The sequence below is a fragment of the Diabrotica virgifera genome, chromosome 4 (assembly GCF_917563875.1).
Source record: "Diabrotica virgifera virgifera chromosome 4, PGI_DIABVI_V3a".
In the NCBI taxonomy this organism is placed as follows: domain Eukaryota; kingdom Metazoa; phylum Arthropoda; class Insecta; order Coleoptera; family Chrysomelidae; genus Diabrotica; species Diabrotica virgifera.
In genome coordinates this window covers 184577931-184587698 of record NC_065446.1, presented here as the reverse complement: position 1 = coordinate 184587698, position 9768 = coordinate 184577931, and positions in this window count along the sequence as shown.

Below are 9768 nucleotides of genomic sequence, written 5' to 3'. Positions count from 1 at the left end.
CTCAGTTAGTGAGTTTTACTGTATAAAAGAGCATGAAGAACTGTATGACTTAAAGTAATAAAAGCATTTTCGCCGATTTCTGACTTAGTGCGTTTTAGTTGTAAGCCCACGATTATTGGTTGAAGACTATTTTTATGTACTGGGGTACCTAAAAATACTTTGGGTATTTTCTGTTCTTTAGAATATAAGACAGTTTTCTAAATGATGCCCAGGTTAATCTCATTCTTCTTTTTATTTCTTCGGTCTGATTTGATTTATTTAATTTAGTGATTTGTCCTACTGATAATCTATACCTAAAAAATATGGTTGCTAAAATGCTATGTATTTCCATTTCCTGGCATATTTAAATATAATAGGTTTAAAAATCGAACGTTTATATTATATAAAAATCAACGGGTCTTTGCGTTTTTTATAATTTTTTAAAACAAAGGCACAAATTATTTATTCCATAAGTGAGTTCCCCTATATTATTATAATATAAAAAATAATGAAATAAAGTTTTTTTCATACTGTAATCAAACAGACTTAAGATAATATACAAAAATAAATTAAGCAAACAACTTACTGACGGAAGTTTTATTGTATAGATGGTATTTACGTCAAACTACCTTATATTATACCATAAACATAGCGTAGCAGATCAAATATATCAACCAATAAAAAATTTATAAAAAGTCCTACACAAGCGACTTTAAAAACGTGTATGTTAGATGTCAGCTTACTAATAAAACCGCTTTTACTTTAACAAACATTCTGAAAAAGTTACATGCTATTAATAAGCGCATTAAATTATTGAAAAAATGAATTCCTTTGAAGATAATGTTTTATATCTAATTTTTTCTACTTCAATTTTATGAATAAAAAAATAGAAATATGTTAGCTTTATTTATGAGTTAGGTTAGTCTTTTAGCAAGATTTAATACTTTTATACCAATATTACTAATTGATTAAGGTGTTTGAGGTGTGGTGAAAAATATTTGTGATTGGGATCAAGCAGATTTAATCTTTAATTTAATTAAATGATCTGACTTCAATTTAATGAAAAAATCTGACTACATTATACTTTATTTACTGGTATTCGAACTGCGAGTATAAACATCAGCAATAGTAGCGATCTAGCCCAACGGCATGTCGCAATAGGCTTAACGTTAAATACTGAATATGATTATTTCATTAATAGGAGATTCTGACCTATATAAATGAAAATTACAGCGATAATTTTCGATAATATCCCGTTGTCAATCATTAAGTCAGATGCCCTTCGTTACTACGCAAAAATTAAGATTTAATGACATTAATGAAAATTAATATTTTACAACTTGTCACATAAAACACCAGGAAATAGGTTTAGCACATATTCAGGTGAAGATATCAATAAAATATTGGTTAAAATGATTTAAAAGACAGTTTTGTTCATGTAATAATCTCAGCGAATTACACTCGATCTCTAAAATTATTATCGACTTGTTGTCACCGTGCCACTTTGACATAATTTAAACCGTCAAAGTGTCACTCTGGATACAAATCAATAATTTTAGAGCTCTCGTGCAATTGGTACTGATAAATTTATATCCCTAGCGTTACCTTTATATACACTATACACCTTTAACAATCATAACAATCATGATATTTCGATGTTACTCGAAGTTACTGATTTCAAGGGTTTATTCACTTTGAGTAAGGTCATAACATATTTTATACAGAGTATCATAATATCATTTCTTCTTCTTCTTGTGCCACTCGGAGATTGGAAATCGTCAAGTCTATCCTGACCTTGTTTACAGCTGACCTAAAGAGTTCATTCGTGGTGCGGCCAAACCACTCTCTCAAATTCCGCAACCATGACATTCTTTTACGGCCTTACGGTTTTCGTTTTCCTTATATTTTTCCTTGCATTATATTATGAAGTACCTAATACGTTTTATGTCCTCTCATCAGGTGACCCAAATATTCGAATTTTCTTCGTTTTATCGTTAATAAAATTTCTGGGTCTTTTCCTATTCTTCTTATTACTTCAAGGTTTGTGACTATTTTAACCCAACTTATCCTCAGTATTCGACGGCAGCATCACATCTCAAAGCTTTCAATATTTTTTATGTTGTTCTGTTTGGAGTCCAGGTCACAACACCGGATAATAGCGTGTGAAATACGTTGCCTCTTAGCATTCTTAATGATAGCGGAATGCTTATACCCCTGTTGTAGAAGAATTTTCTCATCTTTATGAAGGTGGCCCTGGCAATTAGATACTACGTTTTGGTCTCCAGTTTCGTTTACTAAAGTTCCAGAGTATTTGTAACTTGATACTTTTTCAATTTAAATGCCGCTTGTACTAATATAAGTATACTGGTTGTTTTATGTTTTTACTAAAGACCATATACTTGGTTTTTATGCCATAATTGTTACAAGCAATTTTTATGTTTGTAAGTAATCGTTGTAATTATTCTTTTGCTGTTCTTGCAAATAGCACAGTGTCGTCCGCATATCGAATATTATTTACATCCTCTCCACTGGTTAAGATTTCTTCGTTTGCTTGCAAAAGGGCTTCCTGGCAGATGCTTTCACTATATACAGAATGCATAGGTACACCTTAACCGGTTGACGCCATTCGAAGGATACCTCGACGTAGATGAAGGAGTAGAAGTAAACCAAGTCCGAGAAGTACCTGATCCCACGTTTGAGGAATTAATGGGGGTCTATGGAGGCACTGTTAAAGCAAGACATGGTGTTATCACTGAAGAAAAGCAAGATCTACTTGCACTTTCAGATGACTACTTACTGATCCATACCATATCGGCCAGCATTAAAGACGCATTAAGGTTGGTATCTTCCTTTCAAAGGAATTTTGATCGAGTTGAAGAACTTCAATGCCAAGTGCCACCTCCCGAATAAGCTTTGAAACTACGAGATACATCACGCTACCTTCTCGATCTGGCAACAAAAGACGCTGTTATTGACAAACATATCTACCAAGATATATGGGAAGCATTACTGCAATAATTGAGAGAGCACGTGGTAAAGTCAAACGTGCAAAAGTTAGCCATACCAAAGCTAGAATGCTGCCAATTAGATTAGAAGATTGTCGAAAATATGTGGAATTATACTGTTGCAATCCGCATGATTACTGGTGCGGAGCGAAAATCGTCCCTTGCCACTTGTGTACAACTGAGAGTTGTAGGAGAGGGTCCAATTGCTGATACCAGCATCCAGTTACAGTCCCGACTAGTTTCCATTAGGGTACATCTCTTAAGAAGGGAGCAATGTTACACCTGCAACCCCCAGCAAACGATATGTCGCTTTGTCCGGCTTGTTTTAGAGTTGGTGTTTTACTTGAGTACGGAACAATTTAGATATCCGATACTCATTTTTTTACTTTGTGTAAGCCTTTAAGACCTTTAAAATCTTTTTACCCAGTCTTTATAAATTTTCTTCAGTTCAATTTTTAACAACGAATTAAAGTAGCGTTGAGTGTTTAATTAAGATTGAGAACACTAAAGTGTTATGTGTGGTCTCTGTTACTATATGGCTGTGAGACCTGGACATTAAAACAGTATGACGTCAACAAACTGAATTCATTCGAAATATGGATGTACCGCCTAATGCTAAAAATAAGCTGGACCAACAGAACTACGAATGAAGAAGCATTGGAAATAATGAACACACGTCCTCATCTGGTCAATACAACCAAAATTAGAAAGACGTCATATCTAGGACACATAATGCGCCATAGGGAATTTGAACAGGTCGAGGTAATCTTCTTCTTCTTCAGGTGCTATCTCCAATACGGAGGTTGGCAATCATCATAGCTATTTTAATTTTTGAGGCAGTAGCACTAAATAGTTCTTTTGAGCTGCATCCAAACTATTCTCACAGGTTCTTCAGCCATGGAATTCGTCTTCCTCCGATTCTTTTTCTGTCATCTATCTTTCCTTGCATTATGAGTCACAGGATGCCATACTTGTCGCCCCGTATTACATGTCCGAGATACTGTAGTTTTCTTTTTTTTTAATTGTCAGTTCAACTTCCTTCTCTTCACCTATTCTTCTTAGTAAAAGGTAATATTGGAAAGGTCGAGGTATTAGAAATCAAAATCGAAGGTAAAAGGGGTATAGGAAGAAAGAAAAAATTCTGGCTCCGAAACATCAGAGATTGGACCCACACAAGAGGGAACGGCTTAATTCATCAACTGCCAAGACAGTGTATTCGATTTTATGAAAATTGTTACAACTACCCTACTGCACCCCTATGATCTTTGTAAGTATTTTTGTAGTATACAAATTGTTAATTACCTCCACGAATAAGTCACATTTTACTCCAACAGTTGTGAAATTAAATTACTTTATTATAAATTCTAAACACGCTCGTTGACAATTTATATATAAATAATGTCACTAATTATTACAAATGAACAAAACGTAGCAGAATAGAAGTTTCCGAGTTCGACCACCCGTGAAGTTTCTAAACTACGTGACCACAATTTCGCCGCCACAGGATATAGCTCAACTTTATTAAGTAGCAATTGTTTATGAACCCCTACAGTCATCTAGAAAAGAAATGACCGCGCTTGTTGTGATGTTTTATTGCAGTTTTAAAACACGTCTGTATTGCGATGAAAGTGCCGTCAGATAAAAATTTCCGCAATAACATAAATAACCGTTATGTACGCTACAATTTTATATTTTGTCGACACTCCTCCGTGTAACACGGTCCACAACTTACTTTTATCCACTGTAAAATAATAAATAACGTTAAAATAAAGGCAAATGTATACGCTGTGAATAATATAAGCATAATATAAATGAAATGCTAAATTCGAGAGGAGAGTTTAATGTTTTCTACATTACTTTTTCTACAACCGTGTTAAAAATGCAATTTTTAGCACTCCATAGGAGCGTTAAAAATGCTACTTTAAGGCACTAGTGGTTTAAAAATTTTAAGGCACTGTAGTTAAAAGTGAATTGTCAAATTGTGAAACGTCAAAATATTTATATTTCATTTATTAACATTAATATGAATAGTACAACTTGCGCAATTTGAAAAAGGTGTTACGAGGAAAACGAAAAGCCCTAGATACAAAGTTTACTACCTTTTAAACAATTAGAATAATTGAAATAAAAATATAATAAACAATATTTTAAATCCAAGACTTTTCGTTAATAAACTGCTTTCTGGCTGCATCCCATATCTCCGGATTTTACAATATATAATCACATAGAGACGACGAACTAGGAGAAAGCAAATAGAGGACACTTAGGCCACGCATTTACCTTATCTTCGTCTAGGAAAAGGACCGAAAGACAGTTTCTAAATACTCACAAATTGAGTAAAAATGAAAAAGATAAAAAATGGTTCATGGCAGGTTTTGTTTATATTCGATTCAGAGTTGGACTACCATCTCCATATAGTAACTATTTCAGCATCCTTATGCATCATCAGTGAAGATTATGCAGTCACAACTCTGAAGGGAATACAAATATTCTGCCTCTTTTAAAGCAAACCATCGCGATGCGATGAACCCGCCTTTTGAGACGCAATACAGCGACATCTCTCGTATTACGAGGAAAACGAAAAGCCCTAGATACAAAGTTTACTACTTTTTAAACAATTAGAATAATTGAAATAAAAATATAATAAACAATATTTTAAATCCAAGACTTTTCGTTAATAAACTGCTTTCTGGCTGCATCCCATATCTCCGGATTTTACAATATATAATCACATAGAGACGACGAAATAGGAGAAAGCAAATAGAGGACACTTAGGCCACGCATTTACCTTCTCTTCGTCTAGGAAAAGGACCGAAAGACAGTTTCTAAATACTCACAAATTGAGTAAAAATGAAAAAGATAAAAAAGGGTTCAAGGCAGGTTTTGTTTATATTCGATTCAGTTGGACTACCATCTCCATATAGTAACTATTTCAGCATCCTTATGCATCATCAGTGAAGATTATGCAGTCACAACTCTGAAGGGAATACAAACATTCTGCCCCTTTTAAAGCAAACCATCGCGATGCGATGAACCCGCCTTTTGAGACGCAATACAGCGACATCTCTCGTATTACGAGGAAAACGAAAAGCCCTAGATACAAAGTTTACTACTTTTTAAACAATTAGAATAATTGAAATAAAAATATAATAAACAATATTTTAAATCCAAGACTTTTCGTTAATAAACTGCTTTCTGGCTGCATCCCATATCTCCGGATTTTACAATATATAATCACATAGAGACGACGAAATAGGAGAAAGCAAATAGAGGACACTTAGGCCACGCATTTACCTTCTCTTCATCTAGCAAAAGGACCGAAAGACAGTTTCTAAATACTCACAAATTGAGTAAAAATGAAAAAGATAAAAAAGATAAAAAAGGGTTCAAGGCAGGTTTTGTTTATATTCGATTCAGAGTTGGACTGCCATCTCCATATAGTAACTATTTCAGCATCCTTACGCATCATCAGTGAAGATTATGCAGTCACAACTCTGAAGGGAATACAAACATTCTGCCTCTTTTAAAGCAAACCATCGCGATGCGATGAACCCGCCTTTTGAGACGCAATACAGCGACATCTCTCGTATTACGAGGAAAACGAAAAGCCCCAGATACAAAGTTTACTACTTTTTAAACAATTAGAATAATTGAAATAAAAATATAATAAACAATATTTTAAATCCAAGACTTTTCGTTAATAAACTGCTTTCTGGCTGCATCCCATATCTCCGGATTTTACAATATATAATCACATAGAGACGACGAAATAGGAGAAAGCAAATAGAGGACACTTAGGCCACGCATTTACCTTCTCTTCGTCTAGGAAAAGGCATAATGCATAATCTTCACTGATGATGCATAAGGATGCTGAAATAGTTACTATATGGAGATGGTAGTCCAACTCTGAATCGAATATAAACAAAACCTGCCTTGAACCCTTTTTTATCTTTTTCATTTTTACTCAATTTGTGAGTATTTAGAAACTGTCTTTCGGTCCTTTTCCTAGACGAAGAGAAGGTAAATGCGTGGCCTAAGTGTCCTCTATTTGCTTTCTCCTATTTCGTCGTCTCTATGTGATTATATATTGTAAAATCCGGAGATATGGGATGCAGCCAGAAAGCAGTTTATTAACGAAAAGTCTTGGATTTAAAATATTGTTTATTATATTATTATTTCAATTATTCTAATTGTTTAAAAAGTAGTAAACTTTGTATCTAGGGCTTTTCGTTTTCCTCGTAATACGAGAGATGTCGCTGTATTGCGTCTCAAAAGGCGGGTTCATCGCATCGCGATGGTTTGCTTTAAAAGAGGCAGAATGTTTGTATTCCCTTCAGAGTTGTGACTGCATAATCTTCACTGATGATGCATAAGGATGCTGAAATAGTTACTAGGTATATGGAGATGGTAGTCCAACTCTGAATCGAATATAAACAAAACCTGCCTTGAACCCTTTTTTATCTTGAAAAAGGTGGTTTAAAATGTTTTTTAAAATTTAATTTAAACTGTATTATTGCATTTTTAACACGTTTGTAGAAAAAAGAAGTTTATGTAACGGTATAATATTTTTAGCTGTAAAATGATATAGGTATTAGTAATAGAAGATACAGTGTTTTTTAACAGCGGTGGAAAGAATCGAATATCAGGCATAGGTTTTATGATAAGAAAAGAACTAAAAGAAGCAGTAGTAGAGTTTAAACCGGTATCAGACCGCATATGTACTATCAGGATCAAGGGAGAATACCAAAAAATCACCCTCATAAATATTCACGCGCCGTCCGAAGAAAAAGATAATGATGTTAAAGAATGTTTCTACTGTGAACTAAACAGAACAATCGAAAGTATACCCAGATATGATATGAAAATTATTTTAGGCGACGCTAATGCCAAAATAGGGAAGAAAGAAGTATTTAGACTTTTTTAGTCATCATAACTATCTACTTAGAGCTACTGTTCTTCGACAGGCATGCAAACGAACCGTATCCACCTTTGAGTGTCAAGTTGTTCTCTTGCATCTCTTGCTAGCCAACTCTATTTAGTTCGTTTCTGTCTCTTCATACTTCTACTTCTATCCCTTTTAATTCCCCTTTCCTCAACTTCATCATTATTATCGTTATTTCCTCATCACATATCACTTCAACTTTTCCTTAGTATTTCCCTTACCACCCCATCTCTTCATTCTTGTCCCAATAACTGACATTAATTTATTTTTCTTTTTCCTTACTTCTGTAGAAGTAGTGAGAGAGAGAGAATAAATTTAAGTATTTATAATATTTATATCTTCCTGGTGTAAAAGGTGTTATATTTTGTACTTGATGTTAAAATTTTTCGTACCTTTGTTTTTGTATTATGTTATATTCTTTTGACTTTGTATTTTTATACGTATCTCCAACACACGTGTATCTTTAATTTTGTTAAACTCACGATATGCAGCTATAAAGGTAAATTTAATTATAACTAATTTATTTTATTAATGAATAAATTCATTTGATTACTAGAAGAGCAAGATTAGCATGGGCAGGATTTGGAAAACTTAGTTGCATACTTACGAACCGTAAAATACTCCAAAACTTGAGGGTATTGAGTTCAACCACTTAATCTTTTTTATCACGACATGTGGATGTCAAACCTGGACCCTGAACAAGGCCAATATGAATAAACTAGCGAAAATAGAAAGAGCAATATATAGAGGAATGTTAGGTACACGACTGTTAAACAATGTTAAACAAAAGCTATGTTCTTTAAAAAAAGTTATTTATTACAACTATGTAACTACAGCTGTTTCGGCAGAGTGCCTTTCTCAAGTGATTTAAATGACTATGAGTTTGCCTTTTTAAAGTCTTTAACTGAAGAGGTTGAGGAGTGAGGAGTTGTTTGTCTCTAGTTGGTCATTCAGAATTGTATCTGTATTTTTCAATTTATTAATTTCCATAGATTCTAATAAAGATAGCTTAAGGCCTTTATTTTAAATATGCAGAATTTGAAACTGTTCATTAAAAGAATGATTATGATCTAGAAGGTGAAGTGCGTATATAGAAGTGTCTGTTTTTCTATTGTTGAAAGTCACCACAAGCTAGTTTGTAAACACCACTCAGTAGTTGTTTTCCCTTTCGGCTCTTATTGTTCTTAATATATTTGTTTATGTTGTTGTTAGTTCTGAAAGCTGGTGTTATTCCTTTCTTTTTTATGTATCTGTCTATTGTTGCTGTTATCTTGCCAGTATATGTGATAGAGCAGAAGATACTGGGTTTTTTCTGCTGTGGTGGATAGACTAATTTCAGGGCTTTCTTATGAAGTTTTTGGTTTAAAATTTTGTTAACTGTTTGTTCGTTATAGCCATTATTTACTGCTATTTGTTTAATGATGTTCAGTTCTATCTCGAAGTTATTTTTTGACATGGGAATTTCTGTCACTCTATATATTCTGCTATGGTAGTCTACTAATTTGTGTTGTGTAGGATGGGATAATGAATTGTGTATAGTTGTGTCAGTATGGGTAGGTTTATGATATACGGAGAACTCATGTTTGTTGTGTAGTCTGGTAATTGTTACGTCTAGAAAGTTTATTCACTTTTTTCGTCAAATGAGATTAGTCTGGAGTTGTTGGGCAATTGAAAATTTTGTATTTTATTACCTAGTTCTAGTGTATTTTTTACGGTGAATTTAGGTGAAAATTTAGTGTATTCTGTAATAATATCTGACAGTTTTTTGAAAGTTTATATGACGGAGCTGTATAAAAAGAAACTACAGGCCTTGTTGGGTGATCAGGTTTGTGTAGTTTAATA